Genomic DNA, 14,836 nt, shown 5'->3' with positions numbered 1-14,836 from the left:
CTTATGAACAAAATAAAATATGCGTAATTCGTTTCGTTTGCATAATGAATAGTGAAACCATTATGGTAAATTGTTGTAAGTTGCAAAGAACGGTATATAAGTAAACATCTCATCCTACTCCCAAAGCTCGAATCATACACGTAAGCTATTAAATTCGCTCCATAGATGTCACATGCTTGTGTTAAGCCATCGACGTGTTTTGTAGGATCGTAACATTTAGCTCTTTACAAACGACGCCATATATGGGAGGAATAAGGAAGCAAGATTGCTATGCCCGTACATTGATCACCTACAGCACGTGAGAGATTTATCCTCTTCGTGTACAATTCTACGCGGAACACACCTTCGTGACCACACAAGTCGTGAGGCATGATAATGCGCGCGGCGCGACAACAACGGGAACCGTTTGAGGGCTTCGGTGGGCATTACACAAACTGCGGAAACTAAACCTACCCCAACGGATTCGAAAGCAAATGCGTTTTTGTGTTTTGTTGTTCCAAAACGGCTCCGCGAAAGGAAAGTCTTCCTTATGCGCCCTCATCTTATCGCTGTACGAGCACCAGGCACCAAAGAGGCAAGCGCAAAAGTAACATTCGAGTAGGTAGAAGAGATTGGAAAAAAGTCAACAATCTTGACCTACCGTACGGCATTTTGCTGCTGCGTGACATTTTGTTCATTTCAAACGCTTTTGTCCCTTAATACTACCATGCTTAAACAGCTTTTCTACGTGTCTGTTGTAATTGCCACTGTACACAGCTACACCATTTGCTAACGGCAACAAAACATGATATTTTTAGAGCTTATAATTTTTCTCCTTAACGTTTTTTATGGCATCATATGAAGCAATCAGGATGATAGCAATAAGCTACTGAAAGACATATAAAGGCTTACGTGCTAAAGTGCTTCAAAGTTGCTTCATTGTTGACGGTCAGAATAATGTTAATAATTCAACGAAACCACTCATTAATCCGACCTGAATCCACACTTTAGCGTAATCATCTGATAAGACCAATCGGTATCAATCTACCAAGGGAAATAATTCGCTAAACACTCTCCTTCAGCACTATCACAATCTGTCGATTATTGTACAAGATTATCGTGACACTTATGATAAAAAAATATTCTAACCACACAAAAACATCATATGGTACAGCGGGTAGCAAATGTCCATTGTGAAATGAGTCTATTTATAATGTCTTTTATTCTGCCACACAAAACAAGCACATACTCGGGGATCGGAGATGAATGTTCCCGAGAACCGGGCTAAATTTTAACGATGAAGTATAAAACAGTTGCCATTTAAAACCCAACGCGTATTGGCATATCTACGATCATAAACAGCCGACTGTCGTAAATCTGGTTTTGCCCACAAAACTCAACCATCACAAGCTACGATGACAGACAGCTGCGCTGACAGGTCCTGCTGAACCCACTCTCAAAACAATCACTTGTGCAGTGTTAGTATACTCAGCGAGTTAGGAAGATTTACTCAAGATTGAACACGGTTAGGAAAATTCTTTGCGGTCCCTCCTGTCAGTGAAAGCAATTTATTGAGTTGTTCTTGCGCTGCCTGCCGTTATGGTCCGTTGGAAGATATCATAATCAGCGCAACCTGTTTGCAGTTGCCGTAGGAATGAAAACCCAGGAAGCAATTAGATGTGACTGAAGCAAAACATCTACCAGAACCAGAGCGAAAGGACCGAACTGACCACAGCTCCCGCGAACAACACCACATTGTACTCAATCAATGACTTCACGATCCGCACTGTCCACCGTTCCGTAACGTTATTGATGTTCCTTCCTTTCCCTTTTCGATCGACACTAAAGAGGATGACTAAATTCTGGTGAAATATTGCACTTTAATTGTGGCCAATGTGTCGTTGAGTGAGGGCAGCAAAAATAGTAACAAATAAAACCCCACGCAAGAACGGAGCGCACGAGCCACGACTTGCAAGGCGCGAGGCGATGCAATTAAGCTAAATTGAATATTCAATTCATTAATGTACCGCCGCGGTTATCGCGGCACTTACGCGACGACGGGTGAAACTACTGACCGTACAACAAAAAAAAACACCCGCGACATGGCCATTTATTAGCAGCAAAACACGTGTTTCGGGGGCACGCCAAAGTTAAAACAAACGCTTCAAACAATACTTGAACCGATAACCTTCGCCAAGGCAGGTCCTGCTCAGCAGTGCGATGCTTTAATGAAGACTTTCGGAATATGGTTGGATGTATTTTTTATTGCTTGCTCAATTTGTACAACCGATCTAGGCAGCGAGAGTCGTCGGTTTGGCGAAACATTGAAAAACCATTATGTTGTGTAGAAATTACATAAAACTTAACATGGAAGTAAGCAAAGCTCTTTTTTCCATACTTGCTGCAAGTTTTCCCGTAATAATAAGTTATCTTTGCGCATGCTACAAAGTTCAACGCTCTCAATTCTGCATTTGCCCTTAAACCAAAAGGCCCTCATGTTTACAGTGCATGTTTCACTCTTTCATACTTCCTCAGGTTCGGTTTTTGCTTTGCTGACAGCAACCGATGCAACCGTATCATCATGTAGCAACATTATTATAACGATACGATCGCTTGCCAATCGATCGCGGCTATGATTTCTGCGATCAAAACTAGGCATCGGTAGCGTCCTCGTTTTGCAGCACCGTTACACTAAAGCCAAATGGCACCTAGACTCTTTGAGCGGCACGAGTCGAGACGATGATAGAAGCAATGTAGCAAATATTAATTCTTCACTGCGTGATGATCACTCTCGAATTCCTCGAGCCAAACGCGTTTATAGCGTGGCATAGTAGATCTCTCAATATGAAAACATCGGAGGAAGAAGAATATGATCGAACGCCTATTGGATATCACATCCATCCAAGTAAATGCATGTTTCATGCCTCGAAAGTCAACCAAAGTTGAAAGCAAAACCAAGAGATGCAAAACAAAGAATATTTAAAATGTGCATTGTCGTTCAAGTATCTAACCCACGTGTATCAACATACCATAATTCAACACATCAACCTTTATATATCAATAACAATTTTGAGAACTACATGTCATCCAACTTTTTTTTGGATAAGGTTAAGCACAGTTCATTATATTGAGATCGCACACTACACGCTGCACGTATTTTCGACGAAGTAGTATCATGAACGTTACTCATGTTTTATAGTACTTACTTATTAATAGTTTCCCACCTGAATTAATAAGAAAATATTATACAAATGGAAAGGTTGGTTATTGCTGAGGCAATTCTACCAAAGTAAAATCTGATGCAAAATTCTCTCGACAAATATTCCCGAACTCTGTGTGATTGCGATCAGTATCAGTTAGACATCTTAGGGATGTTTACGATCTTATATTGAGCTATCGAACTTATCTTGTTCTCAGCGTCAGAGCTGCCTCTAGTATACATTTCAGGCTCTTTAGCCTTGAACTACTTAAGATTCTGAAGATAAAAGAATCTATTCATAAGCAAGTAAGTCTCTAACAACATCCACCTGTCACCACACACCTAGCCTAGACAAACAGAATGCTGTGACACTGTTTTGATTGATCTCTAACTTCAATAATGCTTTGCACAACTAAGGCGCGGATAATGTAAAAAAATCAGTCATTCAACAGTTTCCAAAGCCCTGTTATTGTCAGACACCCTGTAAATACCTATTGTGACATACAAACAGCTCAGTAAAACGCAAAATAAAACGTTTATTTCCATGACGTTCAGGTTATTGGCGGCACTCGTGAAAAACGAGTGCATCAGACCACACCATCCCACGAAAAACCTTCAATTCCGTCCCAGAAACGCATAAGCTACTCACCCTACACCATGTTGCTGTGGAAGATTCTCTTTTCAGTCTACAAAAGGCCCGCGGCTTTTGAAAAATTAATGCAATTAAATCCCGAGCCCATAATCCGACACTGTTGCGTTGGTGGTTTCCCATTGCCGGGTCTCCACAACGTTTTCGGTTTCGTGTTCTTTCTTTCTTTGAGTGCTTCTTTTGATCCTCAAACAAAAACGAGCGGAAATATGTTTCCACATTTCTTATATCCATTCTTAATTCCTAACGACCTGTGATGTAAAAGCTTGATAAGCTGCTTTTTTCATCCACTTGTTTTTACCACCAGCGGATGGCGAAGTATCTTATTAGCGAATCGTTCGATTGAAGCACCCCACACAGCAAGTGTTTTCGATGGATTTTTCACGCAAAAATAATGGCACTTGAGCGAGACGCTAAAGGGCACTTGACCACATACATCAATCTCTCACATAATATCAGACCCATTTCATCGCGTAGAACCAGTCTACGATCTCTGCACGGCCCGGGTGCGGAGTTATGGGCTAATGAACCACTTGACTTAAGATGCGACGCACCATCTATTGGCCACTTCTGGTTTGCGATTGCCACCACCCCACACGCAGCACCATCGTAAATTAGCGCATATTTAATTCGTTTGCGCGTCCCAACAACTAATATCGAGCGAACGAACGGCGTGGAGGGCAGCCCAGACCCGGGCGAAGACAGACCCGCTATCAAAATCATAAAAGTTCCCCAACGACGGTGCAGAGAAATGATGTCTTACGGACGGGGGTTCTCGCTTTAATTCTCAGTGCCGATTCGTATGCGATCTTTCTACCCTTTACTGCGACGATCACGATGATGACGAAGACGCGCGATCCGTAAAGTTGATTGCATGTACAGGCTTCGGGTCCACGGTTCCAAACTCTCCCAGGAGAAACACAACACCAGACCTCATCGTGAAACACTGGCATTACTGATTGCCTTTTGCCTGCCATATCGGGCATGGTGGCATAAGCCGATTGATGACTAATAAAATAAAACACCAGACATGTATAATTTTGTGCGTTTAGGAGAGCATCGCACTCGGTTGCGCTGCGGTAGACAAGACTCCGCTCCGTTGCAGATCTGACGTCAGGGAATCGACGAAAAATCGCCCGTCTGGCCTTCACTTGCAGCACACACTTGCATGCGGCATTTAAAATAAAACCCTTCAGCAGCAGTTGGTACGGTTCGTCACACGGTTTTGGATTGGTTCGATATTTTTATACGAATGGTTGTGTACCATTCATGTTGTGCTTCATGAATCTTTTGAGAATAAACATTCACATGAATATTAAGTGAGAAGTCGTTCACGCTGAAAAGTTTCATAAATTCTCATAAATCTTTGAATTCTCAAACAGTCATGATTCTTCATAGATACATGAAACCTCAATTATTCACGAGTCCTTATAGGTTCATGAATCTTTCCAAAACGTGATTTTAATATTATTTTAATTCATGTTGCTCCTGAAGTAAGAATTCTTCTCCAGATGAAATTATACATAGTATTCCTGCTAGTATTCCACGGCGTAAACCGATCGAGTTGACTTTTAGATGAAGATTAATAAATCTATGAGGATTAGTGAATTTCGGAGAACTCATGAATCTTTAAGAATTCATACATTTCAGAGAATTCATAAAATTTTGGAATATAAATGCAGAATCATTTATTCCGTTCCAAGAGTTATTCGAATTCATGAATCTGAATTACATTCACCCAACACTAGTGTACTACTTAAAGGACAGATAAGTGTCACTAACTGTAAACTAAAAAACCAAATTTAAAGTTGGGCTAGCGACAAGTCGTAGAACCGACGGCATAATGATATAGGACCCGATCTTCACACGTCAGGAATAAATATCAACACTCAGCAGAATCGATTCCCGCCTGCAGGACTTGCCAAGTCAGATTGATGGGTCAAGTCAAAGCCTCTCAAGGTTTTTAGTATCCAATACGAAAAAAGGAGACTTTGTTAAACAAAATCAACAAAATCAATGTTAAGCAATATTTTTAACATTCCTTCTAAACCACTACATACTTTCAACAACAACAAAATTATACTCATATGCAGCCTACAAGAGAATGTTGAGAGGTTAATTGTAGACAATCACTTAAGCGTCCAAAACCCTTACCGAAAGCGGACGCCTTGCACACACACTCCCGGGTACGAAACCCGGTCACGCTGTCAATTATTCTAACAAATCATAAACCATCGTTTGCCGCATGGAGTGAAAAGCTAGAAAAACAAAAATAGATCCAACCGAAGAGCAACAGGAGACAGAGCCAGACCGAAACACAGGGAGGGAGAGGGAGGGTGCGCAAAACGGGAAACATAAACTTCCACTCCGTGGGTTCAGCAACGATCAACCACGATCAGACCGTGCCACGACGCGTGCTTGGCTGCCGGAACATGTGCGGAAATTGGAAAATACCCAGCTGTCAGCCGAAGGTGAGTGACCGAACCGAAAGCCGGGGTGTGTGTGTGTGTGTGCTGTGGGTTTGAAAATTAGGAAGGAGGTCACCGAAAGTCACGACATCCTAAATTGCCGGGCATGGTTCCGATCTGCAGCAAACCAAACGGCACACTATTCGCCCACCCCCTTGCGGGTACACCCGCCGACAACTCCCTTTTCTGCTCACCTAGCTTCGATGCAAAACCGTTTGCGAAAAGGCAACTAATCAACTAATTAGTTACTATATGGAAGGGTGGGTGGGTGTGTAGCTGTCGAAAGAATTCGACAAAGAGCGTGAACATTATTGCATCAATTTTTTAAGCAGTTGTGTACCCCTTTTTTGTTTTGCTGCACGCTCGGGGCCCTGACTGCTTACGTAAATGGCATTTGAACGTGGAAGAACATTGGAGTCTCACTGCACGCCGTTTGGGGTGGAAAAACGCATCGTACCAAAACAAAAAAGGGAAAGAACTGCACGCACCGCACCGCGCAATTCGCTGGGAAAGTTGAACCGATTTTCCGTTCGTTGATCGCAAAATAACAAAAAAAAACAGCCGTTGGGCACGTTGGTTGCCGCGATCGAGTAGGTGTTGCGAGGGTTTACCCTACCCCCCCCCCCCTCCCCCCCCCTCCAAACCGCCAACGCTAGTGATCTTGAAAGACGTGCCCTCACAATGCAATCCCCACAACGACTGTTGGGAATTGGGAGTTGTGAGTGATGTAAAGTTTGCCCGCCTCGTGCGTTTCACGCAAAGCGCGGCTGTTCGTTTGGGGATAGTACCGGGAACAGAGCACAATCCCAATCCCCAGCACCTTGGTTGGGTTGCTGTTGCCGAGCAGCAGACCAACATACCGATCGCACTTGATTCCGTGCTCCGCTTGGTAAACAAGGCAGCGCATGAGTCGAAGACCTGCCTTTCGGTAACTTTATCTCGAAAACACGATACCTTGCACAATTTGGCTTACACGCAAAATACAAACACAGGACAGTGTTGTGGCCGCAACAACATAGTATTCCCCTTTGTTAGGCCGTGCGGTGTGTGATTAAGACTTTTCACGAGCAACCACCGAAGAGGCCAGCGCTTCGATTAGCAATGTACTAATTGTATACTATCTGCCAAATGCGTAGTTCTTCGTCATCTGAAAGTCACCATCGAGTGCTTTACATTCCGCGCCAACTGCCAACTGAACAAAACGCTTTCCCAACAGTACCCCAACCAAACAAAACATCACACAATGCGAAATCCTTTACACTGACAGATGAGGCACAGCATCCCGTTCGGATCGCTTCCTAGTGGGTTCTGCTCGCGCAGCACGGAACAAAACGCAAGCATAACAGCCCAACAGCAACTAAACCACACTTTCACAGTTGGCGACTGCAACTTTAAGTGCATGTCATCACCATCGGCAAAGGACAACCCGCCATTAGGGGTTCGTTGACAAAAGTGTCGTTGCTGGTTGATCGCAGTCACTTTTTGCACCCTCCCTTGCGAAGACCTTCACCCACAAAACGCAACAGCGATCGCAATTAACTGTGTGGGGAAAGCAGAAAGGAACGGTTGAAATGGGCATTGAAACAAGTTCTAGACCGTATGCATCTTTTCTCGATCTCGTGTTGACAGACAAAAACAGACAGGGAACGTCTGGGTGTTGTACTGCAGCGCTGTCAAACTATAACATTGTTCGACAGCTTTAATAAGTATGGCACGAAAATACATTTGATCTTGATGTCTCATGTTGAGTACCAGAGATTGAAGTAGCGAAACAATATTGTGAAATTAATGAAACCGTTGCTAGATTGTGAAGTATCTCGAAAGATTCAAAACAAAAGTCAAAGGTTCCAAAAGATTCGTAACGCCTTCAGAGTCATTATGGACATTAGACATCTTGATGGCAATGGAGAACAAGGACACTGCAGGAAATTAAAAAAAAGGAATTAAAACTGTAATAAAACAACAGAAAAACAAGAGTTGAATCTACCACTCTGTTCTCATGAATCATTCTTTGATTCAATTTGCCGCTCTTACCCACAACATTACGACGAACCTCCATTTAATTGCTTGAAAGCCTCCTTTCTGCAATTGAGCAATAAATTGTTTCAATAAAATAATGCAGACAATTTCATAGCTGACCATTAAGAGGATTTGGTGCGATGATCGTTAGAGATAAACCATAAACTGCAATAACAACAATCGCCACCCTTCACAACGTAACGCCAATGCATCATCTACAGCCGCAAATGGATACTTCCAGACGGGAAGGCAATAATACACGGAGATGTCGGGCCGAAGAAATGGACAGATCTGTGCAGAAACGAACAGACCGTAAGTAAACACAGTGCATACCGAGAAGATTGGCAGCTGGAGGACGAATGCATCCAAACAATGCTCGTTCCCTGTTTGGCCCTTTTCTGTATGACAAAAGGAAGGGCTCAAGAAAGATGACGGTTTTGACGTTGAATTTGCTTCATAAAGACCCCGCACCATCACCGACGGTTGCTGGTGAACTGGTGTGGGAAAGTTCAAGGAAATTGAACGATCGAGAAAGCAACTTTGTTTCCGACGTTGGTCAGCGCGAGGGATTTCCTGTATCAGTCACCTTAAAATGGGGGAAAAAATGAAATAATTCCAATACAAAGTAGATCCAGAATTATCTCCTCACGAGAGATGGTTGCATGGGTGCTGTAGAATTGAGAAGCAGTCTTTGTTGCAATTGAGAAACAGGTTCGATCAGTGCATTGGTACTGTACTACCATTTCGTTACTTCCATCGAAGATCATCTCACGCACACCGAGTTTCTAGCGTTGATCTACATTCGTGCGCATCCAACTAGCGGAGCGGTTCCACGGCTCTAGATAAGCGTTCTAATTTCATACAAAAACAAACACTCTTCAAAAGGCATACCCGCGCCAGATGCCGCACAGCACCATTGCACAGTGTGTTTGGGGGTGTTGTGTTACCTTCTTGCACCACATCCAATTCCAGCACTCCAGTAGTGTGCCCTAATAATGCCCGGGGTATGCTTTGTACTGGTTTTTCGGGGGGAGCGTGTACCGACTTGCCCACTGATCTCGTCGCTACAGAGCAAATATGTATCGCGCTCTTCCCGTGTACCACACGCGCTCGATGACATTCAAAAGCTACCTTCGCTGTCTTACTGTTTTCCTAAGGGCGCAAATCGAAACGCACACAGCCGGCAGGAAGACATTGGGGTGTCTTCGGACGGTATTCGGAGGGTCTTGTGTTTCTTGTGTTCATTTGCGTTGTATCTTTAGACACACCACCCACAGCGATGCACGATCACCGCGATGCAGCGAAGCGGACAAGGTAAGTCGCGCATAGAAGCTTAGAATGCCACTTCTTTGGAGATCCTCAGACATCTTGCTATAAAAACACAAGATATTAGCAAATTTGCATACATAATCAGTTTTGAGTTTGGCACTCGCAAAACAGAACAAAACATTAGAAACAAACAAACAAAAAAAACCCCAACGTCCAGAACTCCAACTTTAAATGCAAGACACGTGTGCTTTGCAGTCAGTTTCGGCGGGCTAGGCTTTCATATTTGAATGCGCAAACAAATTTGCATATATCATATGCGCGACGGGGTGCTGCTGCTGCTTCTGCCGTTGGGTTTGGGTATCGATCGTACAATCGTATGCTGAACAGATTGTTTCCTTTCCAGATGATAATCTGGCACCGATGGCACGAAGCAATCGTAAAGCATTTCCGGCAACAATCGGCTCCACACATCTTGTGAGACGCTCGAAGGAAAGACAGATATGGGAATGATACGGAGGTTGTAGCGGTGTGCTTATGGAAAAATGATACGGGCCCCACCGCCGCCGTTTGCTATTTGTCGTTTTTTCTTTTGTTTTTGTCAATAAAATTGTGGTGCCACAGTCATTTGCCACGTTTACTCCCTGCGCAAACAGGCAATGAGTGCTGCAGGCGAGCAAATTATGATCTACCAAACCGCAACTTGCGTACGGTACCGAAAATATACAAACACACGCAGTGTAATGAGAGGAGTGTAGCTACAATCTGAAACATACGACACACTGTTACGCCCTTGCACAGCCAGCCAGCCAGCCAGTGTAAACCGAATTTATCACGCTTTTCATAATAAATTGCCACGATGTGCCCGTACGTTTGTTTCTCGGTCCGCCGGTTACCGACAAACCGCCAAAAGATCAAGTTACTTGCTACGATGCGGCCGATTCGGGTGACGATCTGTTGCACGGGCGCTCCGTTTGCTTCGTCCGGTAAGCGATACACTTCCTGAGGCGATGACACACACCACTCGAACCACTAGAGTCTGCACCCTGCAAAACACTCGCCCTCAACACACGGCAGTCAACCAGACGGGTAAGTGTTTCGCACCGTCGTTTGCTGCTTTTCGTTGATTTTTGCTTTTTTGCTTTTCACACGAGTTAATTTCGGGTCTGGTTTTTCGCAGGTTTTTCCGTACTCCTCTCGCTGCTTTTTTCCGCCCGATTACCGTGCACACAACAACACTAAGCCACTAAACGACATTGAAACCAGGGGAGGTTTTTCGGGAAGAATTTCTGGTCGGACGGGTTCACTTCTGTACGTGCGCGGGCAGCAATATTGGGGGGTGGGGGTAAGCCAAAGACAACCGGATTTTCCAGCTGAGAAAAAGTGCGCGCGTACACAGCGTACACACTCAAAATATTTATAAACAAGGAAACACACTAATCAGCAGCAGCAGCATCACCAACCACGGATTCGGTCTAGTGCTGTGCGCCACTCTATCGGTAGTGTTGCTGCCACCCTGCACTGGCCAGGGCCTCTGGTGGAACTCTGATGTAAAATCCCTAACCAGCAACCACCACGGAGCGCGCGTCGTCGTTTTTCCGCAACGCGTTCACTTTCACGCGCGACACAACAAACGATCGGATCGGTGTGGGCATTCGCGGGTTTGCGTTGAGATCTCGCACGGCAAACACAACACCACACTCTATCTATGTCGTGCGCTACTGGCACTAACCGCGGCTACATTCGTACTGAGTTGCTTGCGTGCGCGCGCCTTCGAACAAAAGTGGCGCTCGAGGATCGTTCGTGAGAGTGCGAGCTGCGCGCGAGCCGCTGCGTGAGTTCCCAAGTCTGGCAAGAGAGTGAGTTGTGTGCTTCCACCATACGAGCGGAGCAAAAAAGGATGATGACCGAGCACGGTCCGGCAGGAACCGTGTGTTGACCATGACCATCGACATGGTGACGCGTGGGTGTCGTCCGCGGCAATCAGATAACACAATTTGACTGATACGCGCTGCAATGGACGGCGCAAGCTGAGGGTATTGAACCCACCATTTCTGGCCTGAAATCCGATCCAATTGAGGGCGAAAGGGTTTTCATTTAATTCTAGTTGCTACCCGACCCCCTTCGATGGTTAGTTTCGATGCGTTCTGCTATGAATAAGAGATGAGTTTGAAGGGGTGAAACAAAGTCAAAGATGACGGCCACATCGAACAAGATCCAACTTTTGTTTGATTTGTGGCGTGGGTTTTCCAAAGAAAATCTACATCTTAAACCAAGGGTGTCCCACATCACGTTGAAAAATGGTTGAAACGCGGTAGGAAATTAACTAGCTGGCGGATCCTTTTCAAACTATCAGGCAATAAAATGTAGCCTTAAGTTAAGCTTTTGACAATGTTATATCATTCAAATTAAATATCGATATATTTAACTCCATTTATTAGATTCTCAACAACCTCCGGCAAACGTTTTTTCTGCAGTTAAACTCACTTTTTCTTCATGTCTGTCTAAGATATAGCTATGTATAAATTGCATAGGTTGTATTGTGTTTCTCTTGACCAAATGTGGTTAGACCACTGACTGAATTTTCCTTTATACCACGAGAAAACTATTACAAAAGTCCACGAGAACACTAATCTCTCTCCTCTTGGCGTAACAACCTTCTATTTTATGCCTGCCATTTCTGGCTTACTAGAGCTTAATTTCACTACGTAGCCGAATAGTCAAAATCCTTGCTACAGGGGATTGGTCCGGATGGGATTTTGGATCAGTACTGTCGTGTGAAGATCAGCACCGCTACCAATACACTACCGACCGCTCCACGAAAACACTATTGTAATTTTGGCTCCACTCAATAACCAAACTTGAGGCAATCGATTTGGCAAATAAGGATAGCAACAATGAGACATTTTCTGTGTTTTTATGGGATGTTCGTGTAATTGATGTTTTAATGTAAATACAAAACCGCTGTTGCAAGTTGCAACAATAGTCTCTATTTCCTCCGCCGCATAGTCTCTGACTTCTCAGACCCCTTATGTTTGAGAACTGTATATTGTAATCTTAAGGGACAAATATTAGAGTTTTCTAGTGTTGTGTGGTCGCTTTCCAGTCCCACCCTAAGAATTCAACGAGTGCAAAAAGCATTAACGCGTTTCGCCCTCCGGAAGATGTTGGACCCAGGTCACCAACACCTTTCCTATGCAATCCGTTGTCAAGTATTGCTGCTTGAATGTCGTGAAATAAGACGCTCCCAAGACCATCTTGCTCCATGATACGATCACAACTGCTGTCCTTTCCTCATATTTCCCTCTTCACTATATAAATATATTAGTTGTTAAGTTTAAACAATATGCAATAAAGAAAAATACAATTATATACAATATATTTATACATCAAAGAAAAATGAATACTGAACAATAATCATAATAAAAAGATTTGACCCCCTGGATGCCTACATAGTGTCTGTTTAACAATAACCCAATATTTGTCGATGGGTCTTCGACATTCTGCAATGCTTGAGTAAACTGCGAGCCAAATCATGTATTTGTTGGTAAACTTTGTAGGGTTTTGTTACCATAATTTCTCTGAACCTGGTACTGAGGCGATTTACCACGTGTTTGCCTAAGCTCTTTTTGCGACGTAGTTTATAAGATAATTTTCGAAAAATTAACACAGTGGGACACCATTCACATGTATGTTGTCTAAAGTGTTTTGCATACAAAAATTGAATAAAATGATTCAACATAGAATTCTCTCTCTTTCTCTCTTCCTGGGTGGTACAAACAAGATGGTTATTCTTTTAAAACACCCTTAAATGTTTCATAATTTAAAAACAATTAAGCTCGCTCGTTCACACGCACGTCTTGGGTAATACTAATGACTACATGCATTCATCCACGCTCAATCGAGTGTGCGTTAATAGAGGGAATGGTTTTAGAATTAAAATTGGAAAGTTACAAGCAGCTCCCATTATTGCTAATCTTGCCTAAGCTTCTGTTTTCCCTCGGAACGCGAGCCATAAATTGCACATCTTTTATGACACTTTAAGCACAATAGAATGTACAAATTTGTTGTGCAATTAATCGTTCGTCTCTCAGCGTCCACAGCGTACACTATTCGCGATAGAGTGTAACGATTCCGGCACGAGAAGGGAAAGTGCACGCTCCCGGACAGCTACCACCAGCGAAACAAACGAACCACTGAGGAAAATGTTGCCTAGGATAAAGTAGGATTATGGATCCATTTATTGGCGCGCGCTGTAAACAAAATGGGGATCATTGTATTTGCAGTAGCTTCCCCCTTCGATGAGAAAACACTCGGTGACCATTCATGGAGAGACGATGGATCGATTATGTGGAAATTGACTGCTGCATAAATATACCAGATATATTCCCGAGTCACCATTTAAGCAGCACCAACGCGTCCCATGTACTCATCCATCATGGACGATCGCACATTTCAGGGTGTGTAGGATGAGGGTGAAAAAACAAAACAAATCTTGCACTTTGCGTAAACTATTCTTCCACACAAAGAAGCTAGTTGTACGACGAAACATATGGCAGAATCGTGGGGACAGCAGCTTGAACGGATAGATTGTAACTTCCTGCTAACCATTGGCCACTTTTTCGCTACGGTGTAAATGAATCGTGCTTCTCTACGATCGTTCAAGGCAAATGCTTCTCTCCACCTTCTTTTTCTTCACAGGCATAGATAATCGATGCAACCGAAATGCACCGCCGTGCGGTACGAAAGCGAATGCACGGTGCGAAGTGTATAGCAAAATGCCTTCCTTTCTTTCCATTTTGTACCGCACATTTTACGCTGCATTGCAAAAGAGGAAATGTTAGCAGCTGGTTAGCGAGGATCACGCTTTCGATAACGGCTTTTATTGCGCATGAAAAAACTGCATTATTTATTCATACTAGACACTCATTCAAGTAAAGATCTACAGACAACGAATTGTTGATGAACATGGAAGAAAATTCATTTATTAATAGAACAGGAAAATGTTCTTGGTGAGGTTATGCTGATGTTGTTAGTATTTATGGTTGTCTAAGCTTTCCATAAATTCAAACCTTCCTTCCTTTATCAGCACAACAACCTCTAGAGGCTCTCTAGGCCTACCATTTCTGGCATTCCTTGGCTTTATTTATTGCTTACGGAGGATTGATATGGGTGGGATTTTGGATCGGTCCTGTCGTGTGAAAATCGGCGTCGCTACCAATCCACCCTTATAAATTCTTTATCGGTATTAATAAT

General features: G+C 43.5%; 1 protein-coding gene across 2 annotated transcripts in view; it reads right to left on the bottom strand.

Moving 5' to 3' along the window:
- Positions 1 to 14,836, bottom strand: part of LOC128301024 (ubiquitin-conjugating enzyme E2 W) — a 29,456-nt gene that overhangs the window by 10,275 nt on the left and 4,345 nt on the right. The window contains exon 1 of one of the 2 annotated variants that reach the window (XM_053037319.1): positions 10,452 to 11,302. The exons of the other annotated variant lie outside the window; for it this stretch is intronic. The gene's annotated coding sequence lies outside the window, so the exon portion shown is untranslated. Of the gene's footprint in view, positions 1 to 10,451; positions 11,303 to 14,836 lie in introns of those variants that run through there. 2 annotated transcript variants of the gene reach the window in all.

The sequence above is a fragment of the Anopheles moucheti genome, chromosome 3 (assembly GCF_943734755.1).
Source record: "Anopheles moucheti chromosome 3, idAnoMoucSN_F20_07, whole genome shotgun sequence".
Classification (NCBI taxonomy): Eukaryota; Metazoa; Arthropoda; class Insecta; order Diptera; family Culicidae; genus Anopheles; species Anopheles moucheti.
This window is presented reverse-complemented; position numbering and strand designations above follow the sequence as displayed.